This window comes from Solanum verrucosum, unplaced genomic scaffold (assembly GCF_900185275.1).
Source record: "Solanum verrucosum unplaced genomic scaffold, falcon-dt-bn FXZP01000120.1, whole genome shotgun sequence".
Taxonomy (NCBI): Eukaryota; Viridiplantae; Streptophyta; class Magnoliopsida; order Solanales; family Solanaceae; genus Solanum; species Solanum verrucosum.
The window spans coordinates 1,796,251-1,817,385 of record NW_026020714.1 but is presented as its reverse complement, the minus strand read 5'-3'; the positions used below and the strand labels follow the sequence as shown (position 1 = coordinate 1,817,385).

Genomic DNA, 21,135 nt, shown 5'->3' with positions numbered 1-21,135 from the left:
ACTCAAATGGAAGACCTTCAACTCCTTTCTTATGAACCTCAATCAATATGTTTTTATTAAAGTATGACGTATCATATACATGTTAAAAATGACCCTAAAATTGTTATTATCATAAATGTTTTTCCTCATTGTCTCAGAGTAGTCATTACTATTGCTTAGGTTTCATATCACCGGCCCCAACTTATTTTGGTCTAAATGAAACTGTTCACAACTGGATATTCTAAATCAAATTTTGACACATAACATCTTAAAATCTCATAGAATAATTTTGTGAGCATTTGAACTCAGAAATATCCACAAATAATAATAAAGACAACCTTACTTTGAAGAAAAAAGCATATTGCTTAACATATTTTTCAAAAAGATAGTGTATCGAGTTGTATCCAAGTTTACAGTTCACAAATTTAATTGAAATAATCCAAAAGAAAGAGTTCCTACTTCTTTATTTAAAAAAAAAAAAAAGTTTATCAAAATAAAGAGTCATCACTACAGTAAAAATGATCTTTAATGACAATTAATAGCTTAATTGTCGCTAAATATATATTTTCAGAGGCAATTGGTACTCTCTATAAATATCCCTAAAGTTTATAGCAACATTGAATCTAATGACAATTAATTAATGTCAGTAACGCCTCTAGCACTTTTCGTTAATGTTCATATTTATTGCTGATAAAAATTATTTTTGTTATAGTGTATTCTGGACATTTGTTTGTTTCAAGAAAACTTGATCTCTTATTATGCCCAAAAAGAAGAGACGAAGAAATATGACAAATTACTTAACTTGCGACAAAAGAAGTGGCCTAATTGTGCCTATACTAATATTCTAGGAAGAGTGCAATGATATAAAAATTGTTTGTACCTAAGAAAAAACAATCAAAATAGTATATTAACTGTGGCAAAGCAAGAAAGCAATTTGTTTTGTAACTTCATCATTGGTTCCGTATTAGTTATCACATACTTGTTGTTGTTGTATGCTATAAAATATAGCACAACCCACAAGAAATTTTCCCACAAAGTAAATGAAAAACCCTACAGAAAGGGACAAAAGAGAAGGTAAATTTTCAATCATCCTCACTGAAATTTTTAACAGAGTTTAGAAAAAAAACCAAAATAGCAAATAAAAATTGCAATAGATACATAAATCACTATGATTTACAGTAAAAGATTAAGCTTCATTTAATATGAGAAAGAAAACTTCGAGGAATGAAATACACTTCATAAGAAGTTTAATTAATGTACTTGAATTCGACTCCCCTATAGCAAAAAAACCTACAAATAGTAGTGGTAGAAATAAAAGTTTTGTTAAAGAACCAAATATAATGAATTCAACCATTTCAAAAACGTTAGGAGTTGTTGAATGAGAGGTGCAAGAGTAGTAATGTCGCATTGCAATCAAAATCAATATTCTTTGTTTATACGAAGAAACCTGTAGAAAGGGACAAAAGAGAAGATCAATTTTCAATCATCTTTGCTGAAAATTTTAACAGAGTTAAAAAAAAAAAGTCACCAAAATAACAAAAAGAAATTGTCATAATTACATGAATCACTAAGCTTCATGAAATAGGAGGACAAAAACTTTGAGGAATGAAACAAACTTCATAAGAAGTTTAATTAATGTATTTGAATTCGACTACCCTACAGCGGAAAAACACCTACAAATAATTGTGGCAGGAAATCCCTCTATTTATAGCAACAAAGGGTAGTGTGAACAAATATTTATTGTACCTTATCGGAAAGGTCACAACTCTTTGGAAAAGTTACAACCCTTCGGAAAGGTCACAACCTTTCATAAAAGTCACAATTTTTCATAAAAGTCGCAACTCTTCATAAAAGTCACAACTTTTGATATAAAAGTCGCAGCTCTTCCTAAAAGTCACAAGTTTTCAAAAAAGTTACAATTTTTCATAAAAGTCACAACTTTTCATGAAAAGGGAAGACTAGTATTGGAAATAAATAAATTAAAAGAAAATTCTGGTTTGTGGTTGCGCCACGTAGGCGGGCCTAGGGTTCTCTTTATATATATATATATATATATATATATATATATGATATTTGATGTAGTTTTAGAGGGTTGTGTCACATACAACTCACTCGTGAATCTTTTACGCTCTTGCAAGTTCAAGTAAGTCATTTCAAACTAGATCGCTAAGGGAATGAAGAAAGACACGCGAATTTTTAAGAAGATTGTTAGGGGTCATTTGATTTGAATACAAGTTACGCTGGAATTGATTTTTCATATTCAAATTTATATTCATTGCATAATTTTTAAGATTAAGTTGTTTGTTTATAAAGGGATAGGGCACAAGTACCCCTTAGACTATAACCGAAATTTCAGAGACACACCTAAACTTAACTAGGGTCCTATTACCCCTGGACACATTTTTTTCGTATTTTTGTGCACCTTTTGTGCTGACGAGTGATGTGGTACCGTCAACCACCCAAGTTGGTTGTGTTTGTACACACTCACCTGCCACGTGTGTGTGTGTGTATATATATATTTAATTATTTAAAAAATAAAACTAATTTATTTTTAAAAAAAAATATTCTTATTTTCTTTATCTTGTATTTAAATTAAGTCAATACATATTTTTTTTACCTTGTATCGAAATATTTTAATTTAGAATTAATATTTTCACTTCCATTAGAGAAAAAAAGTATATATGAGTCATTTGAGTAACCGTAGGGGTATATATGATCCACATTTATAATGAGGGGTAAATAAAATCTAAATAATAAAGTTGAGGGGTATATAAAATTATCCTTTTCTCTTCAACGAATTTAAGTTTTGAGAGCAAAAAAGAAAAGTCTTGTAAGAGTAGGTGTTGATGTTTTGGCCTTGACGAAACGATTAAGTTGAAAATTCAATAAGAAAAAACTTATTTAGTTAGGATAACAGTGTTAACTTGTGTAAAGACCTTGACTTGAAGGCTTTAATTTGCTTCTCTTGAAACCTGCAATTTCCAAAAATGAATTAAGTAAATATTTGAGGTAATAAACACTTATTACAATTAAACTAATAAGAGAAATCTCAAGTCAATGCACAAGTCATTGCACAAGAATGACTTGAGAATATTAGCTTTAACAATTGGGGACAATTATCCAATCAATCTAAATTAGGAAAAGCCACAAATACCCCTTGAATTATGACCAAAATTTAAAGACACGCGCTATATTTACAGGGTTTCTATTACCCCTATCCCCCCCCCCCCTAAAAAAAAAAAAAAAAACTTTTTTGCTCTATATTTTTGCACCTTATATGTTGACGTTGAGCCGCAACTCAATTCAATTAGTTGCAGTGTTATACACGTGACACCACATGTACGTATATATGCTTTTTTTCAAAAAGAATATTATTTTTATTTTCTTTGCCTGATATATAAAGTAAGTTAATATACATACTATGTTTTTTTTTTTATTTTACCTTGTATTTAAAACTTTCTCAAACACGCGTAATTTTTTTTCTTTTCATTTGTATTTAAAATTTTCTCAAACACATGTATCCATGACTATATTTCCAGCTGTGAGGGAATCGTGCTTCATGAACAACCTTTTCCCTTTTCCTTCTACTTTTAAATACGCAATTTTTTTAAATGGATCACGAAAACGCCGATTCTCATTGTGCGTAAAACTAGCCAACTCTGTTCAAATGATTGTCCATCAACAACATAAGGCAATTTATTTTTCATATCCTTGGATCACCAGAAAGTTGAACTATAACAACAAACATTCAGGAATTGTAATTCAACTACTTACAGAATCTGTACTTACGTGATGTATGGGCATTGACAAAAACAGTTAGGCCTAAAATTCAAAAAAAAAAAAAGAGAAGTTTGTTTAGATAGAATAAGAGTGTTAACTGGTGTATAGACATCAACTTAAAAGGTAAAAAAAGAAATTCATTGATAATCAGTTCAATTTTGATGAGGTATATAGTGAACCACAAATTAAGCAAAGAAAAATCTACTACAGCTAATCAATTCCAAGAAGCTTACTAGTCAACTTTTGAGTCGTCAATTACGTATCACATTTTTTGGTGAAATTCCATTGAATAATCTTTTTTAGACTATTATGAAAACAATTGTAATAATACAATTTTGTTTGATACATTATCAGTCTTAAAACGTCATAATCCCAGGTCTCTACAAGTAGTTCAGACCCACATTGTTATGCATTATAATCTCATTTGTCAAATTAGTACTATCAGACATATTGCAGAAAAATTCACCTTGAGAATATTATGTCTAATAGTAAGAAATAGTTATTAAATTTCTATACCCCTACAAGAATACTTTTTTATCTATAAGTTTTAAAAAATAATTTAAATTTAATTTTTTCACTTCCGGTAAAGAAAAAGGGTATATATGAGTTATTTGTGTAAAAATAGGGGTATATATGAGTCACTTTTATAACGAGTGATATATAAAATCTAAATGATACAATTAAAGGGTATATCAAGTTATTTTTCCTTTAATCAATATTTAGATAAGAGTGTTAACAACTATAAAGACCTTGACTTAAAGTTAAATAATAAATCTAGTCACAAATCACTTTAAATTTTGGTGGAAATGATTTAAGTCCAGAAAGACAAATACGGTGAAACACCAATGAATGTGATGTATGGATGTAATTTTGATGAACCACAAATTAAGAAAAGAAAAATCTACTATTGTCACTTTGAGTAGTCAATTCTGAGGAGCCCACCTAGTCACTTTTAGTCAAATTTTGAATTACCAACTTTATATTCTCAAGTCATTGCACAAGAATCCAAATGATTGTTGAAAAATATCAAAAGTTCCAAATTATTAAGTCAAGTCATCACATAGAAAGTTCAATTGAAAGATACTACACAAAATCATATAACTTGTAATAATACAATTTTTTTTTGATACCTTATGGGTTTAAAACGTCACAATTCCAAGTCTATGCAAGTAGTCGTGACACAATTATTACGCATTGTTAATCTTATTTATCAAATAGTACTACACATAACTATCTAACACAATACAGAAAAAATCACCCTGTGAATATTATCTCAACAGTAGGAAACAATTATCAAAATCAATTTATATTCTTAAAGGAGAAAGAAAAGTGAAAGGGAGCTTTAGAACCACTGTAAGTTGCTCTATGTGAACTATAGGTCAAGCGTTAGCTGTAGACTGATTTGTTATGATAAAATTGTTATTTGGTTTATGCATCTGATTGTATATTAACTTGATGATGATCAAACTTATACTCTAATAGTTCTAATAAATTTACATATTCTCAAGTTAATGCACGAGTATATACCCTCGTTACCTAATAAATGGTATACATTTACCCTTTTCATTAATAGACTGAATTTTTTTATTAAAAAAAATCTAGTTTGTTTTTTCAGTCAAATTATTGTTGTGGATCATATATGCATTTTCAAAGGTGTGATTTTTGTCAATACATACCTATGAATTAATTAATGTTATCATCCACCAACGGATGTGGCAGATGAATGAACCACAAATTAAACAAAGAAAAATCTACTACTTCTTCTTTGGAGTAGTCAATTCCTAGAAGCACACCAACTAACTTTCATTCAAATTTTAAGTTGTCAATTAAATATCCCACATTACCATTTTTGGGTGAAATTCTACTGGAAGAACTTTTTTTGGCTATTAAAATCTACCGTCTAATATAAACATTTATATTAGAAGAATACCATAACTATGATAATATTTAAAACAAATTATGTGTGCATATAAATTAGATAATAGGGAAAAGGGTCAAAAATACCCTTCAACTTTGTTTTATTGATTAACTATGCCCTTACCGTTAAAATGAAGTTATTTTTACCCCTGTCGTTACCAAACTTGTCATATATACCCCTCTTTTAACGGAAAACCCCAAATCAGAATAAATTACCTGAAAATGAAAAAAATACCATCATCCCCATTCTAACCGGCACCCGACCCAACACACAAGTAACCCAAACAATTAGCCTTTTTCAATCTATCATCAGACTCATTTAATTAATCTGTATTTTGAGAATTAGCCATTAATGGTGGATCACTCGAAGAAGAAGACCCTTTGATGAATCTGTATTTTGAGAATCAGCCATTAATGGCGGATCACTCAAACAAGAAGACCCAAGTTCAAATTTTACAGAAATAACCTTTTCCACATTTGCATTTTTAGCCTTTTCCAACTTCTCCTGCAACTCAAATTTCATAGATTGATAAACCTCAGAAGCTTCTTCAGCAGTATTAAAAGTACCCAACCAAATTGTTTTCTTGCTAAATGGGTCTCTAATCTCAGTAGCAATTTTCTGATTTTCTTTTTCGAACCATAGGAGGCAATTTACCAGAAGATTGATCAAAACTTAAAGGGCTTCTGTTTTTTTTTTTGTGAAAAACGAATCTTTACATTCGATGAATCCGAGGTCTGACAATCCACCATTAATAGCGAATTTCCAGATTTTGCATAAATATCCTGTTTCTGAAATTTTCTTTTTCGAACCCTAGGAGGAGGCAATTTACCAGAAAATTGATAAAAATTTAATGGGTTTTTGCTGTTTAGTAAAAAAGATTGATTCTTTACCTTCTTTTTTTTTTGAATAATCTCATGAACAATAATCTTTGGTCCTTTTTCCTGTTTTTTATCATCTGAAGATGACTCTGTAGCATTTGGGTCTGAAATTTTTACTCTTATTTTCCGCTGGATTTCAATTACTTCTTGAAGAAAGAAGCGCGATGTAACCTGTTTACTGTGAAAATTTTTGGTACCATTACCGGTAGTGGTAGATTCTAATGAAGATATTTGCCTGGTTCTAATGAAGATCAATTATGTTAAAGTAAGGAAATTGAATCAACAATCTGATGAATCCACAAGAATATATGTTGTTGCAAATGTATGAAGTTTTTAAGGAGTAAAGAGATGAAAATATTTTTTTTATTCAGCAAGGAAGAAGATGGAGAAGAAATTGATTTTGGGATTTAATTTGATATGACTTTTGTTTTGTTGGTTGGATTCGAATGTGGGTCAAAATGATCAAATCAGGTAATTTCAATTGAAATTGGATGTTTTTTGTCAATTTAGGGTTTTCCGTTAAAAGAGGGGTACATATGACAAGTTTGGTAACGGTAGGGGTAAAAATAACTTCATTTTAACGGTAAGGGCATAGTCAACCAATAAAACAAAGTTGAGGGGTATTTTTGACCCTTTTCCCTAGATAATACAAACACATGCACGCACACGCACATTTACTTAGTTGAAAAAAATTATAATACTGGTTTTTTTAATTTAAAAAATATCACGTGGCATTCAGAAATTATCTCGCCTCTTTTTCATACCTCTAGACTCGACCCAAATGAGAAAAAAAAACCCAATTTCTTTTCTACTCAATCATAAAATGAGTTTGGATCGGGTTTGAATAAATGAAGAATTGTGTGTTATATTTAAAATTTGGTCGGGTTTGGGTGCATGAAAATGAATAAGGTAATTTTTAAGCCACGTGGTCTTTTTGAATTTTTAAAACCACTTTAAAGAATTTGTTTTTTAATTCAGTATGTTAATGAAACCACTGGAAGTGTTGAAGTTGTTAGTTGTTTGATGTTGTTGGTGGTGTTGTTGAAATTATTGTTCGTTGTGAGACATGATTGGGTCGTATATTTTCGTTGAAATCCTATTGTATGTTGAGGGAATTACGATTCTTAGAGTTATGACCCTTGAGAGTTGATTCACCATCAATTTGCAGCAATTTCTGGGCTGTCGATCCCCATCTACGGGACTGACCTACGGACCGTAGATCGATCGACGGTCCGTACTGGTCAACCGTCGATCGGAACAGAAGTTGGGTTTTTGGGGCATCGATCTACGGTCACGACCTACGACCCGTGGTCTGACCTACGGACCGTAAGTCAGGACCGTAGGTCAACACTTAGTCATTTTTCTTAAATGAATTCTGGGGAAAATCTCTGACGCGATCTACGGACCTGCAGAACGGACCGTAAGTCCATCTACGGTCCGTCGATGGCGTCCGTAAGTGCCACTTGTGTCACCAGAAAATCTGAAGTCTCAGCCAAGTTTCCCCATTCCTTTTCTCACTTTCTCAAGCAAGTTCCAAAGTATTATACCTATGATTTATAGTTGTTTCCGACACTCCAAAGTACGTCTAAGCGTTCAAGGATCCCTCCTTAACATGTGATCGAATACCTTGAATTCATAATTCCGATTCAAGGAAAGATAGTTCCAGGTCAAGTGAGGTCAGAAGTCATGAAAAAGAGTCTCAAGTTTCAGGTCGAGTAAGAGTCTCAGTTTCAAGTTAAGTCATGAGTTTAAAGTTGAGTTCGTTTCTCAAAGTTATTAGGGAACTATGTATTCCCAAAGAAGTTTTAAAGAAATGTCTTTACATTTGAATAAGGTTGGAAACTGAGATTTCCAAAGGGGCCTTCGGGCTAGTTTTTGAGTAATTATCTCATATCAGCAGGAATAAATATGTTTTAAAAACATAAGAGCCAGTACATTTTTGGGAGTAGTATCGAGCACCGAATTGGGGGAGCGTTCAAAGAACCCATAGCCCCCATAGAACCATGTTAGCCACCATGGGTAGAAAAAGGATCATGTTTTTTAGATTAATCCTTTTCAGATTAGACTAGTGGATCCATTAGGCAGTTCAGGTCTTGTACCTTTGGCCGGGTATAAGATGCTCTGGCAGCGTGAGGTCGATCGCTGTATCATCACTATAGCTCTTATGTGATGGTGTCGGTTAGAGAAACTCCCACAGCAGTTATTGTATTTTCATACACAGAGATTATTGTATTTTTATATACATCAGTTCATTGTATTTCTATATACATTTCAGGCTTATTGTATCTTTGTATACACACAGAGTTTATAACATGTTTTAAACAGTCTTTCTTTATATCGCACTTGTTTTGAATTGCCTTATATTGAAAGAAGTCAGTCAGGTTGAGTTGAGTTGAGCCAGGTAAGTTGTTTAGTTTCTTTCAGATTTCCTTCTAGCCTTTGTTGCTTAGTTTTCCACCTTGCATACTCGTACATTTCATGTACTGATGCCAGTTGGCCTGCATCGTTTGATGATGCAGATTCAGGTACCCCGGATCAACATCCTATACGTCGTTGATCCAGCTGAGCACTCCAGAGTCAGTGGTGAGCCTCCTTGCATTCCGGAGGACTCAATTATTTTGTGTTCTTAGTTTTTGTTTTATTAGGATGTTGCGGGGTCTGTCCCAACATCCATCTCAGTATTTTAGAGGCTTCATAGACAGACAGTCAGTCAGCTGGTTTTGAGTCTCTTATCTATGTATATATGTAAATATCCTATTTTGAGATTTGGGTTGCCTTATGGCCATAATTTTTATAAGTTAAGTTGTTTTGCAATATTGCATTGCTTTGGACTATTCTGTGAGTTAGGTTTCCGCTGAGTTAAGAAAGCCAGGCCAAGGGTTCGCTTGGGGCCAGAAATAGTCTCCGGGTGCCGGTCCCGCCCAGGGTGTAGGCTCGGGGCGTGACATAAATGTACACCATTTAGTGGAGATGGGTATATATTCACCATTTGTTAGATGACAGGGGTATATATGCACCATTTTGTTTTAACGAGAGGTATATCTGCTCTAAAATCACAAAGTTGAGAGGTATATTTGCCCCTTTGCCCTTAGTTTTAGAAAAAAATATGTAGGGGTATTTATGAATTATGATACTTCTCTCACATGATTGTTTTAACTTACTTTATTTTTTCTTTCATTCTTTTGTGTAAAAATATGAGAAATAAAGAAAGAACTGTGAATGGAAAAAAGAGAAAAAATTAAATGGAAAAAAATAAATTTTTTGTGGCTATATATTGTAATTTATTTTTTGTATCTATAATTTTTTTTGGGGGTATCTATGATAAATTTTACAAGAAATTTTATTCAAAATAAATATTACCAATAAATAATAATTCAAATTAGTCGTTGAATCAAAAAAGTAAAAAAACTGTGTGAGAAGGATCAAATATACCACGTAATGAATATTCATTTATTTTTACAAAAAAATTAAAAAATTGAGGAAAAAAGTATAGATGAGTTAGTTGTTTAACATTATAAGTATATATGAGCCACTTTTATAACGAGTGATATATAAGATCTAAATAATAAAATTGAGGGGTATATCAGACCTTTTTCCCTTTAATCAATTTAAATTTTTAGAGAAAAAAAAGAGAATAGTCTATAAGAGTAGATGGTGATATATGGGCCTTGACAAAACAATTAAGTTAAAAATTGAAAAAGCTTGTTTAGTTAGGATAAGAGTGTTAATTGGTGCAAAGACCTTGACTTAAAGGTAAATAATAAATTCAGTCGAAAATCGCTTCAAATTTTGTTGGAACTGATTTAAGTCCAGACATGAAAATACAATGAACCATCAACGGATGTAATCGATGAATGTAATTTTGATGAGGTATATTGTGAACCATAAATTAAGCAAAGAAAAGTCTACTATTGTTACTTTGGAGCAATCAATTCTGTGGAGCCCACCTAGTCACTTTCACTTAAATTTTGAATTGGCAACTTTATATTCTCAAGTCAGTGCACGAGTCATTCCACAAGAATCCAAATGATTGCAGAAAATATCAAAAGTTCCAAATCACTAACGTTGTTTTTGATAAAATCACTTTGTGGACACCAGAAATTTCGACTTGGACAGCCACACAGGTGATAACATTTACATGTAAAATATAAAAGATCTCATATCTCTATGGATTGCAACTCTGCAACTACACAACTCTGCTTTGTCCATCGTGATTCTTTTGAAATGGTTGCGCACATTTCCAACTAGGAGGGAATTGCGCTTCATGAACAACCTTTTCCCTTTTCCTTCTACTTTTAAATAAGGGAATGCAAATCTGTAATTTTTTTAAATTGATCACGAAAACGCCTATCTCATTGGGCGTAAAACTAGCCAACTTTGTTCAACATAAGGCACAAGTTTAAGTTTAACATGCTTAGTTAGTAAGTACTTCATCGTCACAATCAATGAATAATTCCCACAATATTTATTTCCTAGCTCAAGATCGTTACTAAGAACTGAACCAACATTCTCTATGTCACGTTCAGGCATCTGAATTCAAAACGATACTACCGTTGTAATTTAAAACGAAACGTCCGATGATTCACTGACAAATTTAGTATTAAATTTATTTTTCTTATCCTTGGATCGCCAGAAAGTTGAACTACAACAGCAAACTTATCACATTCAGGAATTGTAATTCAACTACTTACAAAATCTGTTCTTACAGAGTTACAGAGTACTATATAAGAGTATAAAGTGATGTATACGCCTTAACAAAAACATTTAAGCCTAAAATTCAAAAAAAAAAAAAAAGTTTGTTTAGTTAGAATAAGAGTGTTAACTGGTGTATTGACATCGACCTAAAAGGTAAAAAAAGAAATTCATTTGATAATCAGTTCAAATTTTGGTGGGATTAAGTCCAGATAGACGAATATTGTGAACCACCAACGGATGTGATAGATTGAATGTAATTATTATAAGGTATATTGTGAACCACAAATTAAGCAAAGAAAAATCTGTTACATCTAATCAATTCCAAGAAGCTCATCTAGTCACTATCAGTCAACTTTTGAGTTGTCAATTACGTATCACATTTTCGGGAGAAATTCCATTGAATAATCTTTTTTAGACTATTATGAAAACAGTTGTAATAATACAATTTTGTTTGATACATTATCAGTCATGAAACGTCGTCATAATCCCAAGTCTCTACAATTAGTAGTTCAGACCCACATTGTTATGCATTATTAGTCTCATTTGTCAAATTAGTACTATCAGACATAATGCAGAAAAAATCACCTTGCGAATATTATGTCTAATAGTCAGAAATAGTTATTAATTCTTAGAGAAAGAATAGTGAAGGGAGCTTTGGAACAACACTGAATTGTCTATGTGTGACGTCTAGGTCACGTGTTTAAACTTCTTAGACCCTGCAAACGCAGGATGCTTTGTGCACCGGGTAACCTCTTAGCTTCTTTTTAAAAGGAAAAAGAAAAGTCTATAAGAGTGATAATTGGTGTATAGGCTTTGGCAATAAAATCTGTAACCATCCCAATGTGTGTGAAGATCATTTAATCTAACAATAGTCAAGTAAGAAGAAGTTCTTTATCAATTTAAATTCTTAGAGAATAAAATAAGAAGAAAGAGTCTATAAGAGTATTAATTGGTGTATAGATTTTGTTAAAAACATCTCAAGTAAAAAATTCAAATATGTTAAATTAGTCAAATAAGAGTAATAACTGGTGTATAGAATTTAGAATTATTTTTTTTTCACTTTTGTTAAAGGAAAAGGGTATATACGAGTTATTTGTATAACAGTAGGGGTATATATGAGTCCCTTTTATAACGAGTGATATATAAAATCTAAATGATACAGTTGAAGGGTATATCATATCATTTTTCCTTTAATCAATTTAAATTTTAGAGAAAAAAAGAATCGTCTATTAGAGCGGATGGTGATGTATGTGCCTAGACAAAAACAATTGAGTCGAAAATTCAACAAAAAATAAATAAACTTGTTTAGTTAGGATAAGAGTGTTACCTGATGTAAAGACCTTGACTTGAAGGTAAATAATAAATCTAGTTAAAAATCACTTTAAATTTTGGTGGAACGGATTTAAGTTCAGAAGGACAACTACGGTGAAACACCAACAAATGTGATGTATGGATGTAATTATGATGAACCACAAATTACGCAAAGAAAAATCTACTGTTGTCGCTTTGAATAGTCAATTCCTAGGAGCCCACCTAATTACTTTCGCTCTAATTTTGAATTGTCAACTTTATATTCTCAAGTCAATGCACGAGTCATTGCACATGTACAAGAATCCAAATGATTGTTGAAAAATATCAAAAGTTCCAAATTATTAAGTCAAGTCATCACATAGAAAGTTTAAATGAAAGGTACTACACAAAATCATATCACTTGTAATAATACAATTTTGTTTGATACCTTATCGGTCTTAACCGTCACAATTCCAAGTCTCTGCAAGTAGTCTTGACACAATTACTACACATTGTTTGTCTTATTTATCAAATAGTACTACATATAACTATCCAACACAATGCAGAAAAAAATCACCCTGTAAATATTATCTCAACAGTAGTAAATAATATTAAATCAATTTATATTCTTAAAGGAGAAAGAAAAGTTAAAGGGAGCATTGGAACCACTATAGGTCAAGCGTTCGAGCTTTTAAAGTTTTCGTCATCTTCTTATGCTTAGTTAGTAAGTACTTTAGTCAAATTTATTATTGTGGATCTTAAATGCATATTCAAAGGTGTGATTTTTTGTCAATACATACCTATGAGTTAATTAATGTTATCATCCACCGACAGATGCAACAGATGAATGAACCACAAATTAAGCAAATAAAAATCTACTATTACTTCTTTGGAGTAATCAATTCCAAGAAGCACACCTACTAACTTTCAATCAAATTTTAAGTTGTCAATTACATATCCACATTCCTATTCTTGGGTGAAATTCTACTGAAAGAGCTTTTTTAGACTATTAAAGTCTACCGTCTATTATAAAACATTTATATTAGAAGAATACCATAATTATGATAATATTTAAAACAACTTATGTGTGCATATAAATTAGATAATAAAATTTTCTTAAAAATGGGTATCTTATTATTTCTTAGAAATTTTAATATTTTTTTAATAATTGTGTAACATAAAAAGTACCCATGAACGGAAGGAGTATCACAAATCTACAACTTCAATTGCTTCATATAATAGATGGCCCTGGGGGAAAAGAGAAGTCTGTAAGAATATTAATTGGCGTATAGAGACCACATATACAACATTTCTAAGTCAAAAATTCGTAGTTGTAATTAATTTTGGTTGGTGAATGGTGGTGGTTGAAGTCATAGTAGTTCCAATTATGTTTATTTAACTAGGCTCTGGGCATGTGCGTTGCACGTGTATCGCGTATGAAAACCAATTAAAAAAAAAATTAAAAGCATATAATAAATTATTGGGAGGACATGCATGTTCGTTATAAGTGTTTTTCGATGTTTTCAATCTATCGCCCTGTAGATAAGTCTCAAAATAGGCATGGTCAAATAAAGCTTAGCCGTCAATAATAGCAATTAACTATTATGTTTAGTTTTTGGAACACTTCTAATATATGATTATAAAATAGTTTCAGGCTTTCAACATCAATACTTAGGTTCAAAGAGAGTAAGGTTCAAACACATAATAATTGAGGACTGCTGAATTTTTCATTTTACTCCCCTGTTATGTAATTTTAACTATTTAATTATATATTTAATTTATGTTTAGAATAATTATTTTATTACATTTTAATTTAGTATAGGGGTAAAATCGTAATCCAACTTTGTACTTTGGAATTTCGTCCACTTTTAATAATATATATCTATATATATGATATATGATATGATTGTACTATTTGATTCATGCTTTAGTTTGGCTCGATGAAGAAGGCTATATAGGAGGAGTCGACAAGAACTTGAAAAATTCAGTACTAATTCTATATTTCTTTTTTATCAATATTTTCATGATTATAGTTCTAAGAAGAATGTGTACGTTGTATTTTTTCCTATCTAATTTTTTTTGTTGGTATTTCTCCTACTAGACTTCTTTAATCTGTATTCTTAATTGGGCTCAAATTAGTATTTTATTATTCATTACATGTATGTTTTCATAGAATTTTTATGTTCTAATAAATTTATAAAAATTCACATGGAATACACATATCCAAAAATTAATAACTTATATAGAAATGAATACATGAACAGTTTGTTACTTTACTAGCTATCAAACGAGCCCTAAAAGCAGGACAAAGTAGACTTTGAGTCTTTGTCCTTTTTAGGGAACCTTAGTTTCGAGCTTTGGGACCAACTTTTAATTTGGTTTAAACATATTCCAGTCAAGTCAACCCTTTAGAAATTAAAGTAAACATACATAACAACTATGGAGACATTATATTTATCTTTTTTGTTGATTTTTCCAAGTAGCTATAAGGGGCGAATTTACGTACGAAAGTGGGAGTAGTATGACATTTATACAGTAGGCTTATTTATCTAGATATATTATATTTTTCCTTTTTTTTATTCCTTCGGAAAAGGTAGCTAAAAATTTAATTCTATGTGAATTTATTTTTTTAAAAAAATCTTTCTATCCCTCTAATCTTTACTTGTTTGTTGATATTAAAGTGCATTTGGCTCTTATTTATTCTTATAGAAATATTAATTAGTGGAAATTAAGTACAATGTGTTTAAATTAAAAAGGGGTAATTGCTTATTAAAAAAATATATTTTTCTCATTTATTCAAGATAAAATTGGGTTGAGAGAATTGCAAAGAATCGTGCCAAATTTATTTTGGCCCATTGAAGTGTATTTATTTATGAAGCAAGTTTTTTTTATAAATGGAATCGAATTAACACAAAACAAAATGAACTGATTGATGCATGCCCTTATTCAATCTCCATAACTAGTGGCTACTTTATATTAAAAATAATGGTACCTGGAACCTTCAAATTCTGAATCGGTCTTCTAACTACAATGCTATGTACTGTTTCTCGTGCCACTCTTAATCACATCCAATATATACAGTAGATTAACTACAACTAACTTGTCTTGTTTGACGCATTTAAGGGGATTCAACATCTATAAGATTTGGAAAATCTTTCACACGACAAAATCCTACTCAATGGATTCAGAGCACAATCACAGAAAAACAAAGTGGATACAATCTATAATCGGCCACGACAGGTGAATGCTTAAACTGTAAAAGTGCAAGGGTGAACTCTAGCCATCTTTCACCGACCACGAGTGTCACTAGCCACTAGTCCCAACCCGTGGCCCGCTTAGGGTTGGGTTGGGTTGCTATTTTATAGGCCCTTTAATTAAAAGGGCCAGCCCATCCCAACCCATTTAACTCTCTAGCCCGTTATGGTTGGGTTGGGTTGGACTAGCCCATTTTGACAGCTCTAGTGGTGAATGAGATTTTGAAGTGAAGTTTTGGCTTGGCATTTATGCCGTTGAATCCACGATTTATGATTTTATTTATTTATTCACATGTAACCATTTCAATTCGAGTTTTGTTCTTTAATGATGTGACATCGATATAAATTATTCTAATCACTATGACGCTGTGCACATTGATTCAGCAAAAGTGTTTGATGATATACCTGAGTCAACTAAAAATTACTGTATTTTTTTCATTTTTCACAGATGTTTTTTGAGATTTTGATCTACAAGCTAGGATATTTACAAGCTAAGGTACACTGTTTACTTTTACTGAACCATATTTGTGATCAATATATGTGTAGTATTATCATTATGATTTCCTATTGCCTTTATGTTTTTGGATCCCCTAGAGAATGTGAAATCAATTGTTGTAACACTTATTCTTTGGATGGTTTTGGTGTACTGAGATTCTCATTGAATGTTACTAAAAATGTATTATCGTTCGAGGTTCTTGAGAATTAATTCAATAGTTAACAAAAATTTACATAAGGCACAGATAAGGACTTAGGATATGTAGATTCTTCTCGAGTGTAATAGTGACATGTTGTAAATCAATGTTGACTGATGAAACCCATATACAATCAGGTTCACAGTTTTTTGCTTAAGAAAACTCCTTGACATTGTCAACGGGGTTCTTGAGAATTAATTCAATAGCTATCATACATGCTTTGTGAAGTTCAATGAGGTCATTTGTTTGCTTAACTAGGACCAACTATGGTTTATGCACAAAGGTGGAGTTACAAGTTTGACTAACATAATGAAGTCCAATTTCTGAATTCACAGTGTAGGACTAGAGCAACTAAATGCAGGGTCGATAAAAATGACAATTGTGCCTCAATCTCAAGCAAGTTAGAGTCAACTATACAAATGCTCACTTTCCATCAAAGTCTTGAAAGAAAAATTTTCAAAGTATCAACTACCAACAAGTACAAGTGTAGCTAAATGTAGGATTACCTAAAAGAAAACCAGATATTCTTACTTGCACCTCTTGATTAGGGACGACCAGACTACGTAAATTAGTGTAATTAGTGAGAATGTTGAACAAAACCTATAGCAATCTCAGAATCTCTTGCCCCATCCATTGACCTTTGATTGATGTTAGCAGATCCAATTATAATGCATGCGTCAACAACTTCAAGAAAGAACAAAAGAAGCAAACATTAGTTTGATCAAAATGATCAATAGAGATAAAATTGGTACTCCCTTCGTTTCTATTTGTTTATCTGGTTTCTGATTTGACACCGAGTTTAAGAAAGTAAACAAGACTTGAATCTTGTGGTCTTAGGCTAAAGATGTGTAGAATGTACCACTTAACATGTCGTGGAAAATTAGAATTGAAGAGTTGTCAGAAAAGGAAGAGACATTCTTTGTGAAACAGATTAAAAAGGAAAGTAAGACAAAAAAAATTAAAATTGTTTACTCACCGATCATCATTTTTGAATGAACGTAAATCATAAAGCGCCTGAATTCTTGAGCACTTGCATAATTAGTATCAGGAACTGGTTTTTGAGGAGGTTTGTATTCTTTAGGCTTTTTGACTTCGCGGTTTCCAAGACAGAAGAATGTCAAGTACTCTCTAGGATAAGCAATAGTATTTCCCTTGGTCTTAATGGCATTGCATATGTCTATGTACATCATTTCCAGTGTCCTTTTTGCTAGTCTAGAATTGCCTGAACAGAATCACTTTCTGGTATACCTTCTGGCCACATCGGAAGAACAATGTAGACCGTAAATCTCTCCTCTGCTTGAATCTTGCTCACAATCTTGAGTGAGATCTCCTTTGGGATAAAGATGCAAAGCTCCGGAGCTTGATATCATTTGCAGGCTTCCAATCATAGAAACTTCCAATAAAGTATTGGTTTTCAATGTAAATGAAATTCTTAGCTCGATGAATGGCACTAATGTATGCATCGTGGATACTTTGATCAATGACGACGTTTTTTCCAGAAACAAGGCCTACCTCAAAAGCTTATTCGGGGTTTACAGGGAAGTCAGTAACAGCACCACCATCGATAGACCAAAATATTTGAACATTCCAGGTTTCTCTATCCCTTGATGTTGTAACTTTCGTTGGACGAATAATAAACTTATCAATCTCATTCATTGAGTAGATAAATCTATTTCCAATCTGCTTCCTCCACCTTTGCTCAAAATTATACAAGACATTCCACACAACGGGCCCTTCTAGCCTACAGTGAATGTCACCCCAAGGCTCTCTTGGACCACCTTTCGCGATTGAAGAGCCTGGACAGCTAGGCTGATAGAAATCTTGCTTATGTACTGTGTCCAATGTCCTGAATAATGAGTGATCTCGAGTATCATATCGACCATCACAAAGATCAATACCACCAAGAAAACTTACTATCATACTTTTATGTGACATTCCTCTTGGAATTTCAGTGTCTACAACAATCGTCTTTTGTGATGAGTAAACATTGTACCAACTTGAAACCCCTGAATCATTGTCTTTCCACTATCAACATTACGCAAACATAAACAACAGTGGACATCTGTTTTCTTAAAATAATCTGTGCTTTCTTGATCATGAGTTGACCAATTCTCTTTTTAATACCTCATCTGAAGTTATATTATCCCAAACTAGCAATAGAACATTAACTCCTTCACTTGCTTTCTTTTTCAGGAGCTCCTCGAGAGTAAGTTCTCCGCCTACCTTTGGCCTTTTTGGATTTCTTATCAAGGTAATTTTTGTGTACACTGACCAGCCGGCTATATAAATCATATGCTTTACATTGTTGATTGCATCAAAAATGTCTTCCCAACATCTCTGAGATTCGAAAAGTCCTTGTGACTTGAGATAATTTCTGATATCGTCTGAAATGTCTGCATCGGAGTTAAGTGTAACTTGACACCCCTGTCTGTCCTTGAAAAACGTATACAGGACTCCTCCAAATGCAGGGAAGGTAATGCCTCTAGACCAATTTGTTAGGACCAAAATAAACAGGTGTAATGCGGAAGCTAGCAAAGCAAACCTTGAAAGACCACGAGTAAGAAGACAAACGAGAAACACACCATAAGAGACAAATTTAACGTGGTTCGGTCAATCGACCTACTTCCACAAAGGAGATGAGCAATCCACTATAAATATGAGAGTACAAAATATAGAGAGAAACAACCTCTACCAATTCCCTCGGAACACATGGGAGGTTCACACAAGTGATAACGTATCAAGCTTGTGTCCCACAAATTCTCCCCTAACCAAAACTCTCAAAGCCCTTAAGACTACATTGTGAATGCTGATTAAGTTAGAAGGAACAAGCCTATAGTTATAGAGTCCTAAAACCTTTCCAACAAGAAAAGGACTACTCAAAATATTAAAACCTTTTCCTAAAAGGAAAACTTATTTATGGTAAGAAATCAGGGCAAATAAACCCCAACACAATTACTCTCTTGCTTTACGCATTACTGTCTTTTAATTTGTCATTCACCTTTTCTCTGTTTCTCCTGTTTGCTGCAATAACTCACTATAGGCTTTTCCATGGAACTTGCTTAAACCATAGCTATTATTTGGTTATGCACTACTTCATTTGATCTGTTCCTTCGAACTTTTGACAGGAAATATTTCATTTTCTCCATGCTTCCTTCCTCCCTTTTGTGTTTTCTTTATTTGGTTTTTGAGTACATAGTTCTGTTTCTTTGATTTCTATTGCCACTAAAGCTCCTTTCATTTCTCATATGTGATTGAAATTGATATTTGTGATAGTACTTTGCATGAGCCATTGTCTATCATTTCTAATTTTTCCAATTAACTACCACTACTCTGCTATATGTTATGCTAATAAATGTTGAATCAAAACGAGTGATATTTTAATTGAAAAAATCATTTTATTTATTCAAGGAACTAAAGAAGATCATATATTTCATGTTTAACAAAATTTGGCAGCTACATATTCTCCTCTGCTGCTGACTTTCCTTTATCGGATATTTTTGAAATGTCAATACTTATTTACTTGTGAGAAGTTTAGGTCCAAAATTAGATTATGAAAAATCAAGATCTTGTATTACAAATTTAGTAAGACGTACTCTGAATCTAGCCCAGTATGAAAAGAAAAAAATATTTTCTAACCTATCTGGTGTTCAATACAGATTACTTCGCTTGAATGATGTATATATAATATTTTTTACTATTTTATTCTTTCTAAATTTATGTACGACCAGACAATTCTAACATGGTTGTCTCTTGGTTGGAGTAAGACAACCAACTAGATGCAAGAAGACTGGCAACAAAGTATTCTCAGTTGCTATTAGCAACGAAAGTTAGCTTCAGAGCAATGTAGTAGAGTTGTGCTCTTTCTACTTGTATCTTTACTGTGTTGTTTATTGTCAATTTGATAGAATTTTATTCCATGTAAATTAGTTCAATCACAATTTTCACTATCATTTACCTAAGCTCTTTCTAAGTGATTAAACATAAAGTAAGGGTTTATTAACATTGAAATCTTTCAAAATTATATTTAAAAAATAACATCAAAATCAAGTATGTCGGGCCCGTGCATGGCCGATCTAGTATATATATATATATGTTAAAGAAAGGGATAAATGTGCACAATTTGTTAGACACCAATGGTATATATACATTCACTTTTTTAATAAATGGTATATCTGCTCTAAAATTGCAAAGTTGAGGGGTATATTAGCCACTTTTTCATTGATTTTTTAAATAATTATGTAGGGTTATTTATGATCCTTCTCACACATGAGTTTTTTGACTTATTTCATTCTTTATTGTAAAAATATGAGAAATAAAAAGAAAGATGTGTGAATGGAAAAAAAGTAAGAAAAATATTTAAAACCATTTTTTGGTTGTATTGTAATTTATTTTTGTATCTATAAAAAAAATTGGGGCATCTATGATAAATTTACAAGAAAGTTCCTTAAAAAATATATTTACCATCAAAATAATAAATTCAAATTAGTTGTTGAATCAAAAAAGTAAACTAAAAAAAAAAAAAAAGAAAGAAATGTGTGAGAAGGACCAAATATCCCCTACAAGAATACTTTTTTATCTAAAAAAATTTTAAAATAATTTAAAATTAATTTTTTTCATTTCCATTAAAGGAAAAGGGTATATATGAGTTA

The 21,135-nt window shown here is 31.9% G+C and overlaps 2 pseudogenes; both read right to left on the bottom strand.

Moving 5' to 3' along the window:
- Window positions 1–5,924: 5,924 nt before the first annotated feature.
- LOC125812519 (ethylene-responsive transcription factor ERF118-like) lies at window positions 5,925–8,192 on the bottom strand (annotated as a pseudogene).
- Window positions 8,193–17,063: 8,871 nt separating this feature from the next.
- On the bottom strand, window positions 17,064–19,536 carry LOC125812518 (phospholipase D alpha 1-like; annotated as a pseudogene).
- Between the last annotated feature and the right edge of the window lie 1,599 nt (window positions 19,537–21,135).